At 48.3% G+C, this 23,760-nt stretch overlaps 1 protein-coding gene across 3 annotated transcripts in view; it reads right to left on the reverse strand.

The window, feature by feature from the left end:
* Window positions 1–12,489, reverse strand: part of MRAS (muscle RAS oncogene homolog) — a 55,651-nt gene extending 43,162 nt beyond the window's left edge. The window contains exon 1 of one of the 3 annotated variants that reach the window (XM_053903781.1): window positions 12,466–12,489. The gene's annotated coding sequence lies outside the window, so the exon portion shown is untranslated. Of the gene's footprint in view, window positions 1–10,009; window positions 10,118–12,027; window positions 12,377–12,465 lie in introns of those variants that run through there. The other 2 variants (XM_019437620.2, XM_019437628.2) reach the window with 2 other exon arrangements.
* Window positions 12,490–23,760: the final 11,271 nt, after the last annotated feature.

Consider the following 23,760-nt stretch of genomic DNA (forward strand, 5'->3'; position numbering starts at 1 on the left):
GTGTCAGCCCAGAGCTGCCTGTCTCATGGAACCGTGGCCTCACACTAGCACACTAGGAAGTAAGTGGCCCAGCAGAAGGGCAAGGGTGGTGCCAGACAGCACAGGGAAGGCCTCGAGGCCAGGGACAGTCATTGCTCTGTGTCAGCAGCCCCTCTGCTAGGAGATGGACACTTTTGCCAGGACTGACTATGGCTGAACTTCAGCCCTCCAATCCTGGCTGACCCACTATCTCAACTGCTTTCCCTTGCAGTAGCAGAAAGAGGCATGTGGGAGACAACTGAACATCCCAGCCTCATGTGTTCACAGAGGCCAGGTCGATAAATGAGAGAGGCAGGTGAGTGCAGGCAGCAGGGAGCAGTGGAGCCTGCAGCAAATTGGAGACTGCTGTTACCCTCCACCGACTGCTCCAACATGAACCTATCTGTAAAGGGGTTGCCAGATAGCCTAAATTGTTTAAGAGTAGCCAGGAATCTGAATTTTACATGAGACTGAGTTTTTGACGTTAGCTACCTGTTAAAAAGTTTTATACATTGTATAAGGCAAACGAATCACCCTTGGGTGGCTCCGGCCCACAGGGGCACCTGCCCCCAGCCCTGGCCACCTCAAGCATGCCTCAGCATGCCCAATTGAGTGGGAGCCGACAACTCTTTGCACTGCCCCGGCCTGGCTTTGGCCACAAAGAGGCATGATAAAAAAAGGATGTGGAAATGACACTGAGGAGTAACAGCAGCAGGGGTTACTCAGCCTAGAGACTTTGCAGGGGCACAGTCATTAGGGGGAGGGCACACAGCCCACCCGAAGAGTGTTCAGAACCCAGGGAGGTAAAGGGCAGAAAGACATATTCAGAAACGACCGTTGCTTTGATTTGTTTCTATCATTTATATTCACGATGTCAAGCACCATTCATGAAAAATGTTAAAATTTTTATGTTGAAGCTCAAATGAGAAAGAAACATGGTCCAGGCTCTTGCCTGAGGTGGGAAGAAGCAATCCAATCTCCATTTTAAAAGAGTAACCAGACTGTAGAGATCTGGGCTGGAGCAAAATAAAAGGGAAACTTCCTGAAAACGAGGTGGGCATGACAATGAGCAGCTGGGGAGGTTGTGGGGGTTTCCTTGCAAAGGCCCAAGAAGCGAGGAAGGAATAGGACCCAGCAGCCTGGCTCTGGAGGGGTGCACCAGGGCTGGAAGTGGGGTGGTAACTTTTCAGGGACCCTCTCAAAGTCCCGATTTTAAGCCCACCCCGCTGGAAAGGCAGGAGGCAACTTTTCACATCTCACTCTCCAAGTGCAAAACATTGCTGCATTTCTCCCACCTATTTCTCCCTCCCATTCCTCACCAGCCTAGCCAGGCCAGACAGCTGTGCCTGGGTGGGGGAGGGGGCAGTGAGCACAGCTGGCAGACCGGCTCCATTCCCAAGGGGTGCAACCCACCCAGGAGCCACCACTGGCCTCCCACCTGTTTTTTCCACATACAGCACTTTTATCAAAAGTCCTGCATCAAAGCATTTGCCCCTCTGCTAGGTATGTGGTCCTAGGCCACTGCTCAATCTGTTTGTGCCTCAGTTTCCTCACTTGACAAAAAGATGCCAGCCCCTGAGATGAACTGAGGTATTACTACTCCTGCTGCTTGGCCATCCCAGGATTTAACAAGGAAGCACATTTTATTTCTGATGATGGAGGAATGACCAGCATCCACAACCCATGCTGACTTGTTTCAGGGATGCAGAGAAAGAGGGAAGCTTCAGAGCTATGCCCCGCCCTACAGCCCATCTCAGGGGACCATCAGGGGACCTTCCCAGGGGCATAACGGCCGAAGACAGAGCAGAAGTTAGGAGCATGGAAATAGGTCCGACACGTCCAGTGCTGAATCCTGGGTGTGTCACGTACTGGCCGTGTAACCTTGGAAAACATTATAAACCCCTCTATGCAAAACTATTGTTGGTAGTAGCAGCAACCAGCTGCAGGTGCAATCAGGCTGAGTCCTGTGGCCAGGATGGAGCATTATAATGCCTGTTTATTAAGTCCTGACAACATCCTCAGCACTCTACATCTACTCCCCTGAGCACGCCTTACCACACCCCAGACTAGGTGAGATATTACTGTTACGCTCTTCTGGACACTCAGCTGTCCTTGACAGCCCTTTGCATTCCTTACTTATGTAATGTGTCAGTTCCATGAGCACAGGGCCTGTCCTCTGTTCTATTCTCCACCGTCCCTTGGGTGCCCAGCACATGCCTGATACAGAGTAGGTGCTCACTAAATATCTGTTGATTTACATCAGCTCTAATCCTCACGGCGATTCTGCAAGATGCTGTAACAGGAAGGAAAAAAAATTCACACTTGGGTTCGCTCTGGTCATTGGGAAAGAAGCCCTAATTTAAGAATTTGAAGTGTTTCATACTGAAGGTGCTAGCTTACACCTAGCTAATGGTGTAAGGCTAGGGTGCAGAACTCTGGCTTAGACAGGCTCTTTGGTGGCTCTTTTCTGAGGCCAAAGTGTAGGCTCGCAGCCTAGTCCAGGACAGATGTCATTACTGCTTTGCAACCAAAAGTAATGGAAATTTGGAGTTCTCAGAAGTTCTGGGGAAAGCGTCCAGGAAAATTGGTCCCTGGAAAATGGCAGTAAACTAGGCTTGAGGAGACAGGCAGGCAGGGAGAAATCCTTTAAGGGTGAGTAGGCAAGAGGAGGATGTCTACTACTCAGTTTTAACTCCTGCCCTGTTCTGAACAATGGGTAACCCCCTTTCTTCCGATCCCTTGGTGAAAGCCTGTTACACACACTGGCTGTGGCTTAGTGGGGCTTAGGGAATGAGGAAGCCAAGCTGATTGTATACATGCGTGGGGCAAAGTGGGGCAGATGACCAGGGAGACCAGATGGCCAGCGGACATGGTCCCCACTCTGAAATCCTCAGAAATACTGCAGATAGGGAGAGTTTTCATCAACACCTGGGTAATTTTTAAAGAAAAATAAATGATACACTCAGAGAATTTCTACAAGGAGAAAATGCTTTGGGGAGAATGAAGAAATACTGGGGAGAGCACCTCCCCATTTCCACACATGTGGGATGAAGGCCTGATCCAGCATAGCTAGATCAGGAAGAACGGGATGGGGTGGCTGGGACATCTTCATTGTTACCTGTTAGAGACCAGGCAAGGGAGGCTCACACTGATGGGGGGGGGGGGGGGGGGAACCACCCTAGGTCACATGACAATAGGTAGTGGGGCAGAAATTGGAGCCAGGGTCCTCTGGCCCTGCAGTCCCTGTCCCTTCCTGCTCTCCTGTGGGTCTTCTGAGGTGGGAAAGGAGACTGAGACTATCTGTGGCCCCTCTGGCTGCCAATTCTGCAGCCCTGCTGGGGGTCCCAGACCCTTGCCAGAGACCCTGCCTGGGGCCCTCTCCTTCCACACAAAGAGGCTCTCCCAGCCCTCCACCCTGTCTTTCCTATTCACTCACACCAACCCTAAATAGAAAAAAGTCCCTGTTAAATGCTTTATTAGAATGGTTATTTTGTTGGACTGCCAAGTGACCTACTCTTGCTCCCCCTTTCCATCCCTCCAGCCATCCCCAGTTTGAGTCCAGAAGTAAAACAAAGGCTTTGTTTCTTTATTTTGATTTCCTCTGTAAAATCTCAAACATGCAGGAAACACCCACCCAGTCCCAGATAAGTGGACTCAGGCCGCTGTCCACTGCGGGCGGGTGGGGTCGGGGGTCAGTGAGTGGGGGTGGACGGGAAGGTTCTGATGCCAGCTGACCTTAGCTCCCTGGGAGGCCAGAGGGCACCTGGGGCCTGGCTTCCTGGAGAAGGGCTGGGTGTGAGGAGCACCAGGCCTTCCCAGCTCCTCTGCCCAAAGAACCTCAACCTGAGGAATGTGGGTGTGGAGGGATGGCTGAGAAGACAGATCTCATACAGTTATTTTTTCATATATGCCCCCAAGGCTTTGGGACAGTGGCTCCACCCTTTTCCATCATCTCTAGTTACAATAAAGCCAGCATTGAAAGAAGAACACGATAGAGGCTATTTTGGGCAGCTGAGCCGACTTGTGAGAGAATGGTCCTTGCCAAGAAAGATGGGCTCGCCTCTATCTCCTCCGTGGGCCCTACATTTCCAGCGGAATTCAGATAGAAAGGGGTGAATGTGTGGGTTATCTAAGAAGGGGAATTTTCAAGAAGGTATGATGCAATTTTGTAAAGGGTAAAAAAAGAAACCTAAATGGAATTAAAATTAATTTTGCTTTTGAAATGAATACATAATACTTTGGGGAGGCAAGAACTTTTCCCTTGACCCCCTGAGAATGATTAGTTCCAATGGGGTGGGTGGGCCTCCCCCAACTCCACCCACCAACCCTCTGGCAACCTGCACGCGGCTCCACATGCCCACAGACATTTTCACTGTTTGGGGACTTGGGTACAGTGTGGGTATTTGGTATAGCAGGGCCAGCCTATACCAAATATATATAGCAAATACTTAAGAAACCAGAACTTTTCTTTTGAAAGTGGGTTGCGTTTCAAATAAAAAGGTGGGTTTTTTTTTTTCAGGAGTGGGGGGGGGGTTGGGGGAGAGGTGATAGGACTTCAGGGAAGGTACTCTATTCTGTTTCATTGACCTATCTACTCCTGTTCCAGGGCCATACCACTTTACCCTAGTTTTGTAGTATTTTAGTATCTGGTAGACCAGCCCCTTCTCCTTTCTCATTAAGGGTCTGTGAGAAAGGGAGTAAAATGCTCAGATTTGATTTTGATATTTCGTTCTGCATTTTAAGATGGATTTATAGGAGGGGCGCCTGGGTGGCTCAGTCGGTTGAGCGTCCGACTTCGGCTCAGGTCATGATCTCACAGCTCGTGAGTTCGAGCCCCGTGTCAGGCTCTGTGCTGACAGCTCAGAGCCTGAAGCCTGCTTTGGATTCTGTCTCCCTCTCTCTCTGCCCCTAACCCACTCGTATTCTGTCTCTGTCTCTCTCAAAGATAAATAAACATTAAAAAAAATTTAAGATGGATTTACAGGGGGCAAAATTAGAACAGAGAAACAGAATGATATTGCAGTAATTTAAGTGAGCGATGTGAAGGCCAGAGCCAGAGTAGAGATGTTCAGAAATAAGGGAAAGAATTAATTAGACATAATCCAAGTCATCAGATTAAAAAAAAAAAGAGAGAGGCATGGGCTTATGAACATAACATGTATGTGTACTTCTGTATAACCAAATAGGAACTGGTTTTAGACCATGTTTAACTGCCTTCACTGGTGCAGTCCCCGGCTGCTTTCATCAGAAGACAAACCCCAAGGAGTAGGTCCCTCTGACGTCCTGGAGCTCCCGGCTGGCTCCTGTGGCATCTCCCTCAAAGTGAGGGAAAGCAATGCAGGCAGTGTTGTTCTTTATTGGCCACTCAGGGACAGAGAACATTTCAATCCATTCTTACCACTTAATAAAGAGGATTTGGGGGCCACCTCAGGTCCCCATGTTCTCTCATGAAACTAGTTCAAATCTTCATCTCCCATCATGACTCCCTGCAAATGGGATCCGCCTGGGTGTGGAAGGTTTTTCTGGAAGTTTTTGAATCTCTTCTGCAAAGCTTTCCAAAGTGTGACTCTGCTAACTGTTGTCACCCAAAGCTCAAGCTTCGAAGGGTGACGCAGGTTCAGGATCCAGCATGCGAGTCACGCAGGGGTGGATGGCAGAAACAGCTTGGTGAGGGGCTGTCTGGTCATCATCACATCAGGGAGAGCCACCCTTCCCTATTCACTCAGCCAGCAGAGCAGGGCCCAGGCCCGGGCACTGGCGCCCTCCTTCTGTGGCAGCTGCAGGGGCGAAGCCAGGGATTGGAAAGGTACCACGCTGCACTTTAAAGTAATTCTACACTTGAGAATGGAAAACGAATTTTGCTAGGGTTTGTGTAAGAAGAGCTGCTTAGCAAATCACTGCCATCTAATTATAAAAAGAAAATTATGTTTCTTCTCTCTCTATTCCAAATATATATGTCTACCATTTAAACGGCATTTGCTTTGGGCAGGCGGGACCAAACTGTGCTCTGCAGCCTGGCCTGAACCCACAGTGGTCAAGGTAAGTGCTTCTGAGAGGTCAACTTTTTTGCAAGGGATAAATCCAGGAGCACCCATTCGCCCTGCTCCCTGGTGGTTTCTCCCCAGCTATCAGCCACCTGGATGGAGGCCCAGGGGGCACCTGCTGAATTAGACGGGTACAGGAAGCTGAAAGAGCCAGTATGCAGAAACTCAGGAGCCAGGCTCCAAAGTCTGCTTCAGGCTGAGGACAGGCCCAAACCAGCCAGGCCTAGTGACCAGGGAAACAGCTGCAGTCCTGCCTTCCCATGCAAAGGATGCAGTCAGTGCACAGTAGATGGTTGCATGTCTTCATGTTGGGTACCGGCACGTGGTGTCTGTCGTGTGATCCTTTACATTTTAATTTTTTTATTTTTCAAAATTAAAAAATAAACCAAGTGCACAGATGACTTAGGGGTTCGCAGCTGACAATAAGACTAATGGGAGTCAGGGAAAACCACGGCCGCCCAGGCTCTCTCTGCCTCCCTTCACCAACCAGCTGCTTCTGTGCCTCTGTGGTTCCAGCTGCCTCATAACATCCTCATGCATAGGCTGCTCTGCCCCCTCTCCTCACGCATGGGACCTTTGCTCTACCGCAGCACTGACCATGTATGGTCAGACCCCCGAGGGACATGCCCCATGAGCACCAGGAAACAAAAGACATGTCATTTTTGGTCTATCTAGTTCTGGGAGCAGCACAGGGTAATTAACAGAAGGACCATATGCTTGGGGACCAGATGGACCTTGGTTAGATCCCTGGACTCTGCTTTCCTCAGGCCTTGACTGGAGGTGGCCTATTCAACCACCCTGAGTCTCAGTTTCCACATATGTAAAAAGCCAACAGCAATTGCTGTGAGGCGTAGACGTGGCTAGTATAAGAGTGTCTAGGTGCCTGGGTGGCTCAGTTGGTTAGGCGGCCGACTTCGGCTCAGGTCATGATCTCGCGGTCCGTGAGTTCGAGCCCCGTGTCGGTCTCTATGCGGACAGCTCAGAGCCTGGAGCCTGTTTCGGATTCTGTGTCTCCCTCTCTCTGACCCTCCCCTGTTCATGCTCTGTCTCTCCCTGTCTCAAAAATAAATAAAAAAAAAACGTTAAAAAAAAAAATTTAAAAAGAGTGTCTAGCCCAGGGCCAGCCCACAAGTCTTTGCTGAAGGGAGGGAAGGAGGAAGGAGGAAAGGAAGGGGGAGGGGAGGGAATGGAGAGAGACTGATGGTCTTTAAACCATGCCAGTCAAGGAGCAGTTGAAGAAAGTGGAGCTGGTGCTGGAAAAAAGGCAGGATTGTCAGAGATTCATGTGGTACAGAGCCAGTGGGGGCAGGTTAAGGGGAGAAAGGAGAGAACTTTGCAAGGACAAGAGATTCCCAAGTGGAAAAGTGGATGGATTTGGGGGCAGCAAGCTCCCTATCTCTGGAGGGGTCCAGCTGAAGCCAAAGACCCACCTCACCCTTCACAGGCTGTAAGAAGGGACTTCCCTGTTGAACATTTCCCAGCCTTTATTCAAGGGGACACTTTCCCATTTGGGCCACATTTATTTACTAGTGAATTATTACTGGCTTAATCTTTACCTTAAAATCACCATACTTCTTTTTTTTTTTTTAAGTTTTTTTTTGTTTTGTTTTGTTTTGGTTTTTTTTTGTAATCTCTACACCCATCATGGGGCTTGAACTCAAGACCCTGAGATCAAGAGTCGCACACTCTTCTGACTGAGCCAGCCAGGCACCCCCCCTCCCCATACTTTTTAACTTAAAATCTCTCTCTAGCTTTAATTTGAACAAAATATCCATTTAAAAAATGGGTATGATGTGATGTTTGGGTTTTTTTTAAGTTTTTATTTATTTATTTTGAAACAGAGAGCAAGTGAGCCGGAGAGGGGCAGAGAGAGGGAGAGACAGAATCCCAAGCAGGCTCTGCACTATCAGTCCAGAGCCCGATGCAGGGCTCGATCTCACAAACTGACACAGGGCTTGATCTCACAAACTGTGACATTGTGACCAAAATCAAGAGTCAGATGCTTAATCCACTGAGCCACCCATGCACCACATGCCTGGGTTTTATAATACATATAAACATGTGTATTAAAATGAAATGATGCTGTATGTGTCCCACCTAAAGTTCTCTCCCTGACCACTCTGAGAAATGTGCTGTATGGGATCTGAATCTAGACTAACCATGCTCCGGGGGCCCCTGCTGTGTCTATGATTCTGTTATCTGCGGTTACAACCCTGAGGGCAGGCAGCAAAGTCACAGATGGGGCCTGGGTCCTTGCAGCACAGGATGCTCTTAATCCTTATGGGCCTTTCTGGTCTCCCAAGCATGTTCTCATGCGTGTATTTCATCTAATCCCATGACAACCCTGAGGGCAGGCAGCAAAGTCACAGATGGGGCCTGGGTCCTTGTAGCATGGGATGTGCCCAAGGCCCTCTAGACAGAGAGGACAAGAGCCGGGGCACAGAGTCCCCAACTCTCCATCATCCCCTCCTCATTCTACCAGCACATTAGGGCACAGCCAGATCCATCCCTGGTGCTCTCCCAAATCTCGCCCGTTAGCTTCACAGCCCAGATGTCAATCATCTGTGATGTGTTTTATCCATCTAGGTGGCCAGATGCCAAGCTCTGGAGATGAAAATAGGCCCCTCTGAGACAGAGAACGTCACTTCAGCAACCAGCAATGACCCACACTGTCATTTGGCCACGTGGCCCTCAGTAGTCCCCACCTGATAAAGCTACCAAAAACACCTAAAGGTCAATGAGTGGGACATTAAAGAGTTAAACACACATTGCTACTTCATGAACCCTGCAAGAGGGATGGCTGCATGGAGCTGTCTTGGATCATGCCAACCTGCTAAAAGGCCCTAGGGGCGCAGTGGTGGGGGCAGGGGGTGCAGTCTCTGGGAGCAGGCAAGACCAACCTCATCATACACAGCAGGAACACCACCTAGAAGACTGGAGATGAGCACCAAGGAATGCATGTCAGGCGCGAAGGGGTGCAACACACTGTCACCTCAACCTCAACATCAGCTCTGTTGTCTGAAGCATGCAGTAAAAACTTGCCTGCTCATTTTCACTCTTGACCCCGGACTCTACTGTCACAGCCGGATAGCCTGGCTGGGAGGGCAGAGCCGCAGTGTAGATCCTCAGTAAACAATAGTGAGACAATGTGGCTTAGACCAGGGGATCTAACCTGGAATCCAGGGCTTGTTGGAGATCCATGAATCCCCTGAATTGTATGCCCAACTCTGTACACCCAAGCAACTTTTCTCTGGGTTTCTCACTGGCATATTAAAGAGGCTGTGACCCAAAAAGGCAAAAACCATTGCTCTGGACACCAGACCCTCAGCCTTCTTGGCTGCCTTTCCCATTCAAAAGTTTGCTGAAAGTGGCACTAATAGTCCATCTCTGTGTATAGTGACTTCACAAGAATCTGTGGAAGATCTAAGCTCTGCCTATTACTTTCCTTGGGTTTTGTTATTTGCAGCCGAAAGCAGCCCCACCGACCCAGTACCATAAGGCCAGTGGCAACACCCAAGATTGGGAGGGTTGGCAAGGACAAAATTCCTCTCAGAACTTGAATTCTCTGCTCAGCCCCTAGACAATGGATACTTGCCAGATGCCCCAGGGCACAGGGAGCTCACCCAGCTACTCCCTTTTTCCCCATCCCAGACAAAGGTAGCTGTCCATCTTAGATGGCTGGATGCCTGCCCCAAGCCTGGCAGGGACAGAGCCTCTGGGACTCAGCGCACACTGTTGATGCTTGAGAATATTCCAGCTTTGCACATGCACGTGTTCCCATTCAGCTCACATACGTATGATTTGTACAAACTATACAACGCTCACGAACAGGTATATTTTCAATCACTTGCAGGAGGAACACTCCATCGGGGCACACGTTTCATGGGCAGAACTGATTACAGGCAGCGTAAAATATAAAACGAAGGTCACACTTCCTGAGAACTCACTTGATCCAGCAGGCTGGTCAACATGCAAATCTGACTGACATGAGGACCAGTCACCCCAGGAGCTAGTGTGGTTCATCACAGTCTGGTAGTCCTCCCTGGTTCCAGGTGATCATCAAACTCGGGCACCAGCCCCAGAGATTTGTCACTTTGTGAGCAGCTCAGATCAACTGAAAGTGTGAAATACCTATGGTTAGAGCTAATAATAGACTAAAAGTTATACCTGCCACAAAAATGTCTTCTGTAGGCGAAAGTATGAGTTGTGGAAAATGCAAAGTGCCTTTTCCCAAAGCAAAGCAGGCAAGCCTGGAAGCCTCACCAGGGTTCAGCAAGGAGCTCTGACCCTCCTCTCCAGAAAGAAATGTTGAGGCCAGGGGTGGAGGTGGGGGCAGTTTCTGCTCCAGCACCCGGCATACCCAACACCACTGGCCTTCAAAGAGGCTGGGAGACCTGGCATCCTTGAAAACCCCAGAACATCAAAGCCTAATACCTCCTGACCTGGCAGAGAAAGTACAAAACTACACCATAAACCGCAGACAGAGAAACTCACTGGCTGCTGGGAGCGAGAACAGATTCAAGGTTGAAAAACATGGCCCCAAACATTTTCAGCCCCAGTCAGCAGGGACACGCAATTTACAGGAAATTAGGAGATTTATAAAATGTTAGCCAGCTGGAGTTTCTTCCCTGGGAAGAGAAGCAGGAGAAACTCTTAAAAACTGTCTCGGTGAAGTACTGTGCTCACTGCAAAGCCCCTGACACGTGTCAGTTATTAATACCAACAACTCACCACCCCACACTTCAACCTGTACTTGGCAACAGGCTGTACCTGGAGCCCTAAAGCCGGGGACAGCCAGACCCTCAGAAGAGGGGCCTGAACAGCCACATGGTCTCTAGATAGGATCCTGGGCAAGTTACTGATAACTTTCTAGCCACAGCTCCTCATGAGCATATGGGGATTACAATAAAACCTCAGGCAGAGTCTTGTCAAACGATGAGAAAACACACCCTGGTGAAGTGCCTGGTCTGTGTGAGCCCTGCTGGCTGCTACTATTGCAATGGGGCTTCAGGGTTTTAAGTCAGATTTCCTTATTACTCTTTTGAGGCTAGAATCCTGAGCCTTGTCACTCATTCTCTCTGGTCAGGTCCAGGACAGAGTGTGCGTCTTGGAGAGGCAAGAACCATTTAACCCACGAGGTTAGGTACCAGCAGGGGCCCATGGGGGGAGGAAGGGGAATCCCAGAGCTCTGCCAACCTAAGAGGCGGCCCTTGTCTCTCTCTCTCCAGACTCGGCTTTCTCCACGGCCAGCATAGACCTCAGTTCCAGCCACAGAGTTGAACTGGATGTCCAGTGCCCGTGCTCCTACCAGGCATCACCTCTTCTAGGAGGCCTTCCCTGCCTTCCACACTGTCTGATTCCACAACCCCTGCGCCTCCCTAATCCCGTTATTGAGCACACTGCGCTGTCCCTCATGTTCTACCCTTACCTTCCCCGCAGAGCAGGAACAGGCGCTATGCCCCACACAGTGGGCACCCCAGCCAGGTCCGGTCAATGAATGAGCCGGGCCTCAGTTGTGACTACAGTCCCAAGCCCCGCGGCGCAGGGAAGGGTTGTTTGTGCAGCAGGCTGCTTTTTATTATCGAGATAAATTTGACAACACCCCTGGCGGATCCCTGCTTAACGCCATTTTAAAGGGGGAGAAAGAGTACCCCCCCCCCCACCCCCGCCGCCCACCTCCCCGCGGGTCCTCACCCAGGCAGACCAGAAATCCTAGGGCGGTTCCGTGAAAGGGGCTCCCTGGGCGGCGGACAGGCCCTCCCCACTGGGGTCTCTATTGTGGCGGATTTCTCGCTCGCACAGCGTTATGCCGGAGCCTGCGGTGAGAGCAAAAGGCCACTCCCCGCCAGTACCAGGGCTCACGCCGCGCGTGGGGAGAGCCGCAGGGCCCGGGGGGGCAGCCACACCTCCCGCCCGGAACAAAGCGCCGGGCCCCCTCCCCGCCCCGGCGGCTGCGACCACTCACCGCGCGCTCCAGCCCAGGCTCGGCTCCGGCCCTCAGGCCGCCGCCTCCATGCTCGCGCGGCGGAGGAGGCAGCGCCGCGCCCGCCCGGCCCCACTGCAGCCGGACTGGCGGCTCCCGGCCCGCCGGCCCTCCGGCCGCTCCGGCCCGTCCCCGCCCCGGCGCCTCCTTAAAGCGACCGCGCAGCCCGCGCGCGCCCCGAGCGCCTGGCGCGCCGCGCATTCCTTATATTGCAACAGCGCCTGCTAAAAATAGAGCGCCGCTGCGGGCGGGGTGGGGGGGGCCGCGCCGCGACCCCGCCGCCCCCGCGCGCACCCGGGCCCCCGGGACGCGCGGCCAGCGCAGTCCGGGCCACTAGCGCCGACTCCCGCGGCAGGCTCGGCGGGGGGCAGGGGGGCGCGCCGCCGCCTTCCCCGCACCCCCGCGCCCCCGCGCACTTACCCGGTCAGACCCGCGGCGCCGCGGGGCTGGCGTTAAGGTGGACGCGGAATGGGAATTCGCCCGGGCCTCTTTAAGAGCCTCTGCGCCCCAACCTCTAAGTCTCCGCTCCGGCCGGGCCAACTTCTGAGCCTCCGGACGCCTCCCCAGTCCTTAGCGATACCGGCCGCCACCTCCACAGCCTTCGCTTCGAATCCCCGGACGTGTCTCTTCCTAGATCCTCACCCGGCGCCTCTTCCCGCAGGCCCTCATGGTGCACCATTCCTGGGCCCAAAGTTCGTTGGGATGGATGCGACGGGCTCAGGACTCGCGCTCCATTTTATTGTTTCAGTTCGGCTAAGTCCTCGCCATCAACGACATTTTTTCCTTATTTTAAAAAATGGAATATAATTTAAAAGTGTACAATGACGTGGTTTTTAGTAGATTCGCAAAGTTGTGAAACCGTCACCATTATTTAATTCCAGAACATTTTCATCCTTCCCCCCCCCCCCCCCAAAAAAAACCCCTCACCCATTGGCAGACACTCCCCATTCCCCATCCCCCCCAGTCTCTAGAAACCACTAATCTACTTTCTGTCCCTATGGATTTGCCTATTCAGGACATTTCATAGAAATGGAATCATACCACATGTGGTCTTTTGTGACGGCTGCTTTCACTCAGCGCTATGTTGTCAAGGTTCATCCATGACGCGGCACGCAGCAGCTCATTCTTCTTCTGGACAGAAAATATTCCATTGTACGTAGACACCGCGTTTTGTTTATCCATTTCCGGTGACGGACAGTAAGGTTGGTTGTTCTTTTTGGCTATTGTGAATGAAGCTCCTGTGAGCGTTCGTGTACAAGTCTTTGTATGAACGTATGTTGTCCATTCTCTTGGGGGATAAACCTGGGGGTAGAACTGAGTAGAACTGAAGTAGGGGTAGAATTGTGGGTCATATGCTTAGCTATGTCGAACTTTGTGAGGGGCCCTCAAACTGTTCTCCAGAGCAGCTACACCACATTCCGACTCCGACCAAGGATGACGAGAGGACCGATGTCCCTACATCCTCACCAACACTTATTATTGTCTTTTTGATTATAGCCATCCTAGGGGGAGTGAGGTGGTACCTCAATGTCATTTTGATGATTGGTATCAATTTTGAAGACCTTTTTTTTTTTTTTTTTGTGGGTGGACCTTGATGATGACCTGGAACCACTTGACACAACCAGGGAACCCATCTGCTTGTCATTTTGAGAGCTTCACTGTCTACCCCAAGCGTAAGAGGAGCTTCCTGCAGAGTCCTTCATGCCATACTGGGGCTTCCAATCCGATGCGGGTTTTGACTGGCACCCCAGGTACCGTGCCGCCATTTGGTGAGAGCTGTTGTGTCCCCTGCTTCCACCTGTTGCTCTGAATGAAGTCCCTGTGGCCCCCAGGAGTCCCCATGGGGGCACGTGGATTATGAGCCGTCATGTATCTCACCTTGGTAGGGAGTAAAAGAACTGGCTGAGGAGGGGGTTGAGGGAGAGATGCTCATCTTGACTGGCTGGGTTTTACCCTGAACCTGCTTCTTCCTCTCCCTTCCATTTACCACAGGCCTTAGGGGCGACTGGCTGAGACCTGTGTATCCTGGTTGTCTGCCAGCCCCTCCTGTCCCCACTCTGTCAAGAGATGTCCTCTCCTGGGCCCTGATTGGCACAGCACTCTGGCAGAAATGCCCTCAGCGTGAGCTGAGACAACACCTGCATAAGACCGAAGATTTGTCTTTATACCACTTTCACATACAAATCTTTAAAAATCTGCCTTCTCAGAAATGGAACCTAAACAGCTAGCAATCACACACAGGTACCTGGAATTCTCTAATGCAGGTTGTGACTGGGGGCTCACAACAGGGCACTTGTCCCATTTGGGCCGTCTCCTCTGTTCTTTGAACCCTAAAATAAAGTATGGTTCAGTCAATGGGAAACGGGCTTTGGAGAACAGGGTCGCTGAGGCCCGAGTGTGATAGTCGATTCATTCAGTAAATGCCGCCAGAGGACCTACTGTGCCAAGTGCTGTGGCAGAGACCCACCTCCGGGCAAACTCAGAGTGCCATCCAAGGGTAAGTGGTGTGGAAGAGAGAGGTACCAGTGCCTGTGGGAGCCCAGAGGAAGGACACCTAACCCAATGGGGGGAAAGCATGGGTGCCCAGAGAAGGCTTTCTATGAGAGGTGATGACTGAGCCAGGGCTCAAGGGACAAATAACACTCAGCTAGGCTGAAAAGGGAGAGAGAAACCTTTATATGCCGAGATATCACTGAGATGAACTCTCCAAAACCTCCAGCAGATCCGCGTGGCTGACCAGGTATGTTTGCAGCATGGTAGAAGGCCAGACTTCTGGCCAAAAACCCAGGCTGGACTCAGGCCCAAATTTCAGGCCCTGATGTCCAAGGCCAGCCACAGGGCCAGAAGCCAGCTCCTGCAATAGGGTGAAGACGAGAACCACTGGGCTGACCCAGAGCAGAACTTTCCTGCTCAGAGACACAAACAAATGTACCACATCCTCTGTGGTGTCCTGTGCTGTCCTCTCTGCCCCAAGGCTTGCTGCATGCCATGCCTCAGAGCAGACCCAGGCTGGTGCCTGGAGGTTCAGTGGGCAAACCTAGGAGGCCTGGGGACTTTGAGGGCCAGGAGCCAGCGACTTCATTGTGGTGCAACCTTCCTCCAGAACCGCCTGCCCCAGTGTGGCCCCTGGGGATAAAAGCAGCTCTGGGCCCCCAAGCACTTTGGGCCCCAGACATGGGCACAATGATGAGTCTGTACACCTCCCAACAACCTGTGCGGAAGGTCTTACCTGCCCTGTTTGGGACATAAGGAGGCACAAACCCAATCCCATCCAGCCAGTAGACTGAGAGTCAAGGTCTTCTGACCACAGAGCCTGTACTCTTGCCCTTATCTCTAGTGGCCTCAACAGGCAGTCCACTGTGTGTGTGTCTGGTGTTGGGAAAGCAGGGAAAAGGTGGAGAAGATACTAGTCTCCTCAGGCCTGTGGCTACAGTTAGATCTTTTGTTGACCCTGAAGCACCAACCATGGGTTAGGAGAAGAGCCTCACGCCACCCCCACCCCACCCCCACCCATTCATCCCCTCAGCTGACCTTTCCTCTGGGCCAAGTACAGGCTTGTATTCACTGGGCCACCCATGATATGGCACCAAGAACTACATGCTCCTCTCTCAGGGTTTTCATGGCTTGTACCAATCCAAATTCGGTTGTGTCTCATCTTCAGCTTTCCCTGCTGCCCCCTTGGTACACCCCCTCCTGCCCCAGTCCCATTAGAAGCTAGGCCTCAATCCTAGAAGGTAGGATTTTCTTCTCTGATGCTTATGGTTCCTGATGCTTGTGCTTTATCCCTCACATGGACTCCCGGCTCCCTGGGGCCAGAGGAGCAGCTTTCAGTCAATCCATGACCGAGTCATGGCCAAACTTCTCCAAAAACTTGTCCATACTCAATTCATATGTTTGTTTCTGATCATTTGTTTTTCTCTCCGTTGGCCCTTCCTCTGTTTAAACTAACGTCCAGTGGCTTTTAAATATTTTTGGCCACAACCCATAGAAACATATAGGTTTTACATGGAAAACCAAACATGTACACATACAAGTGAAACAAAAATTTAAGGAAACAATACTGATCTTTACTATATGCGACACACTCCAATCTATTCTATTCCATTCTAAACTGTTTCATTAAAAAATGCTATCAGGGTCTATTAAACTGATTTCATGCCCCATTAATGGGTTGTGACCTACAGTTTGAGAAGCATTGAACCCAGATATATTGACACTCCAAGCCTCAAGTAGTGACATTACAGCAGATATTTGGCAAGAAAGAAAAGTCAACTCTAAGATTTTAAAGCAGGTAAAAATTTGAAAATAAAAGAGTTTTGAGACTCAAAAGCCTAGGAGATTTCCTCTTCTGGGCAGGATGTAGTAGGTTGTGGGAGCCAGTGCTCCTACTGCAACAAGATGAGATGGGGCTCTCCAGCTGTCCCCTCACTCCTCTCCCTGGACATTTGCCAGTTTGGGGCACTGCCTAATGATCAAGATTTGCCTAAAAGAAAGACCTATAATGGAGGAAAGAGAAACCTGTAAAGCTGTAGTGGCTACATGGGACTAGAATGAAAAAGGGACATGGAGGCCTTAGAAACACAACCAATTTTCTCCACAGAGCATTTGCCGAGTTCTGGGTCTGAATGTGCATCTAAAAAGCAGAGTGAAATCTTCCACAGTCTCACAGCACTTAGAAAACAAAGGCTTCCCAAGAAGAAAGGGCCTGCCTCAAACACAAGGCCAGCTCCTATCTCATGACGTTTGCCAGATTTTGAATCTGCAGGGGGATGGAGTCTGGATGGTCAGTTTGAGAACTTCTGAAGGGCAGAACTGAATCTCCACAGTCCTTCATGCCTGAGGGTACAGGGGACCTGCAAGGCTCTCAGTCAAAATCCACATGGGAGGAATGCGGGTAAACAGAGAGAGACTGTTTTGCAAAAGTTGAAATCCAGCCTCAATTTAGCTTAATCCTTCACTGGACTGAGACAATCATCCCTCATGGCCATCTGCTTAATGGAGGAAAGAAGGAACATTCTGTGGCAAGTTATATCATCTGGAGTCTCTATGCCTCTTACACACAATGTCTGCATATAGTAAAAAATAATGAATCAAGTGAAGAGGCAGGAGACTAGAATCAATAAGCAAGAGAAAAAACAGACACTAGAAACAGACACATAGATGATTCAGATGGCAATTAATAGACAGACTTTAAAATAACTGTAGAAGCACTGGAACTCTCATACATTGGAGATGGAAGTGTCAAATGGAATATCCATGTATCAGCCAGAGTTCACTCAGAAACCACACAGTAATTTGGACAAGGAAATTTTGATGTAAAGAATTATTAAGTACAAAAATGGGCTACATACTAAGAGGAAAAGAGATTCTAAGGAATATAGTTACAGCAGGTATAGGGAATAGCCTCTAGTGCTGATGCAACACACCAAAGGAAAGACAAACCTGTATGAGGTCCCTCCTCACCTTCTACTGACAGGCTGAGGTCCACACCTTATTGGAGACAGTGTAGCCATGACTCACAGGATGACAAAGAAGTTTGCTGCGGTTCCGTGCAGATGGAATGCACTGGAAAGCATTGCTCTTGGGTACTGAGGGAAGCCATCCATGGAAAGGTGCTGCACTGTGGAATCTGCTAGAAAATTTCCCACAGGAATGATGCATTCGAAAGCTAACCTCTGTGGTAGTGGGAGAAGCTGCCACTGGAGATGTGCTGTGTGTTTCTGGCTGCCATGTGTGCAGGAACCATGTGCTTCAGGGACTTGCCAAGAGAACACATCGGAACCTGGAAGAAAAGCACTTTCTCCTGCAGTGGCCTCCAGTACCATCTCCTGACAAAGCTGAACATTGTGCCAGATGGCAGAAGAGAAAGGTTTCAGAGTCCAGCTTCATTATCACAGAGCAGGTAATAAGGATGGAAATCAGCTTTGGAAAGATATTTAATAGACTCTACTAAAGCTAAACATACACCTACCTTCTTTTTTTCTTTTTCTTTTTTAGAAAGAGAGCGAGCATGCAAGCAGGAGAGAGGGGCAGAGGTAGAGAGAGAGAGAATCTCAAGCAGGCCCCATGCTCATTGCGGAGTCTGATGTCCTTCCACCCTTGGATCATGACCTGAGCCGAAATCAAGAGTTGGACCCTCGACTGAATGAGCCACCCAGGCGCCCCAAACATACATCCACCTCCTGATGCAACATTTCTACTTGTAAGAATAGACTTAAGAGAAATTAGCAAATATGTTCACCAAAGAACATATGTTAGAATATTTATAGCAGCTTTAGTCATAATAGCCTACAGCTGGAGACAACCCAAATGTTTACTAGCTGGGGAATGAATAAGTAAATAAATCACAGTCCATTCATACAATGGAATACTATACTGCAGTAAATAAGAACAAAGTACTGATATAGAAACAACACGAATGAATCTCACAGACATTATATTAAGTGAAAGGAGCCAGATGGAAAAGACAACATACATGAAGTCCAGTACTAATAAAACTATGATGGTGATAGAAGTCAGAATAGTGGTTATCTCTTGGGGAAGGGGAGTAATACCTCAAATACAAAGAAGTTCCAGAAATATTGTGTATCTTGATGTGGGTGATGGTCACATGGATATATACAAATGTGAAAGTTCATCAAATTATGCATTCATGATTAGAACACTTTATGCATTTCACTGCGTATGTGTTATACTTGGAAAATTCAAAATATCCTCACTTAGATTACTATGTTGAATAAAATAGAAGAAGAGGTATGTAAACTAGATAAAAGGAAAGAAAATGTCACCAGACGAGTGGACTCTACAAAAAATAAAAATGGAAATAAAATGCACACTCTAGAACTTATAAAGTATACTAACTGAAGTCAAGAACTCATCGGATCAGTTTAATAGCAGATTGAACACAGCTGAGCACAGGATTGCTGAACTTGAAGACAAATTTAAAACTACACTGAAACAAAAGTTGAGGAAAAAAGACCCAGAGAAAAAGAGATATTAGCATAAAAGATAAGCAGGACACAGTCAGATGTCTAACATTCATATCACTGGAGTCCTGGAAGGAGAGGAGAGAGAGAATGAGACAGATGCAACAGTCAGAGAGATAATGGCAAAAAGTTTCCAGCCAGTGAAAGACATTAAATTCATAGATTCAGGGGGATTGGTGAATCCCAAAAGGGCAAGCACAAAGAAAAGTACATGTAGACACATCAGAGTTAAACTGCTGAAAACCAGGTAAAAAATAATTTTTTTAAGCATCAGATACCTTTCTTCAGAGAGAAAAATCCTTTATGAACATGTCCTGGAGCTGAGAAGAAGCTGAACTTGAGCTTGGGTGAGAGCCATGCCCCACTACACCAATGCTATGGCCTCGCCTCTCAACAGGAGACATTCTGCACCTAGGAGCCTGAGACCAGCATCCTGAGCATCTTGCCTCATGAATCACTCAACCCCAGCTTGCCAAACAGTGGAAAAATGATCATCCTTTGTAGCCACACGTTTTCATGTGTCTTCGTGTTTGAAACATTGTGACACCAAGTCAGAGAAACACAAATTGCCTGGATTTTGAACCTGGAAGGCAGGATTTGCTCATTTCCATTTAGCCCCATTTTCTGAAGTCCAATTACCATTACCCTTGCTGACAAACAAATTCAAAAACATTTGAATCCTTGATGGTTAGAATTTTATTTTACTTTATTTTTTTAATGTTTATTTATTTTTTGAGAGAGTGATAGACAGAGTGCAAGGGAGACCCAGAATCCGAAGCAGGCTCCAGGCTCTGAGCTGTCAGCACAGAGCCCAACGCAGGGTTCGAACTCATGAACTGGGAGATCATGCCCTGTGCCAAGGTTGGATGCTTAACTGACTGTACCACCCAGGGGCCCTGATGGTGAGAATTTTAAAACACTGTTTTTTTTTAACGTTTTGTTTGTTTTTGAGAGAGAGACAGAGAAAGAGAGAGAGAGAGAGAGAGAGAGAATGTAAGTGGGGGAGGGGCAGAGAGAGAGAGGGGACAGAGGAGCCAAAGCAGGCTCTGTGCTGATGGTAGACATTCCAGTGTGGGGCTCAAACTCAGGAACTGTGAGATCACAACCTTAAGCCAAAGTCAGACGCTTAACCAACTGAGCCACCCAGGAACCCAAAAACATTATTTGCATATTAAAACAAATATGGATATTGTATGTAGTCTTTGAAAATATGCACACATCTTTAAGATAAATCTTAGCAAAGTTTAGAGAACCCAGAAGGGCATTGAGCAGTATGCCCTCACTGGGACAGTCATTTACGAAGCTTCAGGGGACACACTGAAGGAGCAGAGTCTTTAGTATTGAGATCTGTGTGGCTGACTGAGATCCAGATCTGCCTCACAAGCTTCTTTTGTCTGCCCAAAAAGATGGGCAAGGAGTTCTGTTCTAATGAGAAGTTAGACAGGAAATAGGTCCTGCTCTCTAGTCTCCCAGGACAGTCTAAACAATCAAGGGGCAAAACTCATTACCTCTTTGGAGGTGTCAGGAAGTATGAAGGTCTGAGATTTTAACCTACTTGGAAGATAACAAGTTATCTTTCCATTGCCATATGGATATTGACAGAAAACATGAAACTCCTGGGTCAGAGGTAAAGGCTAGGTTACTCCTCGCAGTTATAGTAGTCATCAGGATATTAGCATTTTTGCACAGGATTCCGGAACCTCTATTCTCAGAGGACAATACAAAGAGGGCCAGGTACACCTGCATGTGAAGTGGGTTGTGTTATAGAAGAACCCTGAGCTTCTATAAACAAGTTGAAACAAGCTTTTAACTGGAGAGTAAATATGCTTGCTATAGATGGAGACGTGACCTCTACCTTCCAAGGCTATAAGCAAACCTGCCCTTTGTTTTAGAAGGAGATGTTCTCTCTATCTTTCAAGGCTGTTCACTGTGTAAATGTTCCTGAAAAGAAAGCTGAGAATAAGGGCAGTGAGTGCCTCTGCTTGCAAAGTGTGCAGCAACATGAAAGACAGTTGGAGGAACGCCACTGACAGGAACCTGGGATCAGATGGCTGTTCGTGGTGCAGATGTCTCCTTGCTGTCTCCTCTAACCTCTGGATAAGCCTGAGCGGTAGATAGCACAGGGCTCATTAGTCCTGCTCATGAGCAAAACCTGAGGGTCTATGGTAAGAGTCACTAGGAAGTAGCTGGGACAGCCTGCCCTACGGGGACTCACAATATAGATAGCAGTTGGATGGGACTCCCCAGTGACTGCTACAACATGAAAAATTGTAAGAGTCTGATGCAGGTTGGTGGCTCAGAGACGGGTTGTTTCCATTTTGTGGCTCAAAGGCTTGTTTTCAAAGTCAGTCTCACAATCCACAAAAAATAATTGAATAGGTGAGTTTATCAAGGTCTCAGAATACAAGGTCGACATACAAAACCCAGGGGCACCTGGGTGGCTCAGTTGGTTAAGCATCTGACTTTTAGTTCAGGTCATGATCTCCTGGTTGGTGAGTTCGAGCCCCACACTGGACTCCACACTGACAGGGTGGAAGCCTGCTTGGGATTCTGTCTCTTTCCCTCTCTCTCTGCCTTTCCCCTACTTGTGCCTTTTCTCTGTCAAAAATAAATAAGTAGGGGTGCCTGAGTGGCTCAGTTGGTTAAGCCTCTAACTTCGGCTCAGGTCATGATCTCACAGCTTGTGAGTTCAAGCCCCACACTGGGCTCCATGCTGACAGTTGAGAGCCTGGAGTCTGCTCCAGATTCTGTGACTCCCTCTCTCTCTGCCCTTCCCCAGCTTGTGCTCTCTCTCTCTCTCTCTCTCTCTCTGTGTGTGTCTCTCTCTAAAAAATAAATAAAAACATTAAAATAAATAAATAAATTTAAAAGTATATAGATAGATAGAAAAGCCAGTGTATTTCTATGAACTGTCAGCACATAATTGGAAATGAAGTAAAAACATAAAAACAATTTTGCAATAGCATTTACAAACATGAAATACAGGGGTATCTAGGTGTCTTCGTTGGTCAAGTGTCTGACTCTTGGTTTCAGCTCAGGTCATGATCATGAGGCAGGTGAGTCTGAGCTCCGTGTCGGGCTCTGGGCTGGCAATGCAGAACCTGGTTGGGATTCTGTCTTTCCCTCTCTCTCTGCTCCTCCCTCATTCGCTCTCTCTGTCTCTCTCTCAAAAATAAATAAATAAACTTTAAAAAAACACATGAAATACAAATGACTTCCAACAACTATAAACATTGCTGAAATGAAAAAGTAAATAAATGGAAAGATGCCATATTCACAATTGGAAGAGTCAATATTATTAAGATGTCTATTCTCCTCCAGTTAATCTTAAGATTTAATGCAATCTTAATCAAATTTCCAACAGGATTGTTTAAAAAATACTAAGTGACATTCTAAGATTTACATGAAAATAGCCAAAGCAATTTTCTTTAAAAATTTTTTTTAAAAAACATTTATTTATTATTGAGAGACAGAGAGCATGAGCAGGGGAGGGGCAGAGAGAGGAGGAGACACAGAATGCGAAGCAGGCTCCAGGGCTTTGAGCTGTCAGCACAGAGCCCGACACGGGGCTCGAACTCACAAACCGTGAGATCATGACCTGAGCCGAAGTCGGACACTTAACCGACTGAGCCACCCAGGAACCCAAGCCAAAGCACTTTGCAAACAAAAAAACAAAGTTAGAGGAAGACTCAGTAGACCTGATGTTAAGACTTACTATGTAAGCAGCTCAGGATGCTATAGTAAAACACTATAAACTGGGAGGCTTATCAACAACAGAAATTTCTTTTCTCAGAGTTCTGGAAGCTGGAAGTCAGAGATCACGATGCCAGCATGGACAGGCTCAGGTGAAGGCTCTCTTCCTAGTGGTAGACTGCTGACTTTTCTTTGTGTCCTCACATGGCTACCTCTCTGACCTCTTTTTATTCTTTTTCTTTTTACCCTTTGACCCTCTTCAACTTTTTCTCCAATCCCTCATTCCTGGTCTCTGCAACCACCAGTCTGTTCTTTATATCTATGAGCTTGTTTTTTTGTTTGTTTGGTTGTTTTTTTTCAATTCCACATATAAGAGGGGTCACACAGTATTTGTCTTCGTCTGACTTGTTTCATTTAGCAAAATGCCCTTGAGGTCCATCAGTGTTGTCACAAATGGAAACACTTCATCCCATTCTTTTTTATAGTTGAATAATATCCCATTATATGTGTACTACATCTTCTTTATCCATTCATCCATCAGTGGACACTTAGCTTGGTCTCCATATCTTGGCTACTGTAAATAATGCTGCAATGAACATGGGGGTGCAGATATTTTTTCCAAGGTAGTGGTTTTGTTTTCTTTAGATAAATACCCAGAAATGGAATTGCTGGTTCATATGGTAATTCTATTTTTAATTTTTTTAAGGAAAACCCCATAATATCTTCATGGTGGCTGTACCAATTTCATTCCCATCAACAATGCACAAGGATCCCCTTTTGTCCACCTCATCACCAGCACTTGTTATTTCTTGTCTTTTTCATAGTAGCCATTCTAACAGGTATGAGGTAATATCTCATTGTGATTTTATGTATGTATGTATTTATTTATTTATTTACTTATTGAGGAAGAAAGAGAAAGCATGAGCAGGGGAGGGGTAGAAGGAAAAGGAGAGAGAGAATCTTGAGCAGCCTTCATGCCCGATTCAGGGCTCGATCTCACAATCATGAGATCATTACCTGAACTGAAATCAAGAAT

This window comes from Panthera pardus, unplaced genomic scaffold (genome assembly GCF_024362965.1).
Source record: "Panthera pardus isolate Hobbes unplaced genomic scaffold, ASM2436296v1 HiC_scaffold_16, whole genome shotgun sequence".
Lineage (NCBI taxonomy): Eukaryota > Metazoa > Chordata > Mammalia > Carnivora > Felidae > Panthera > Panthera pardus.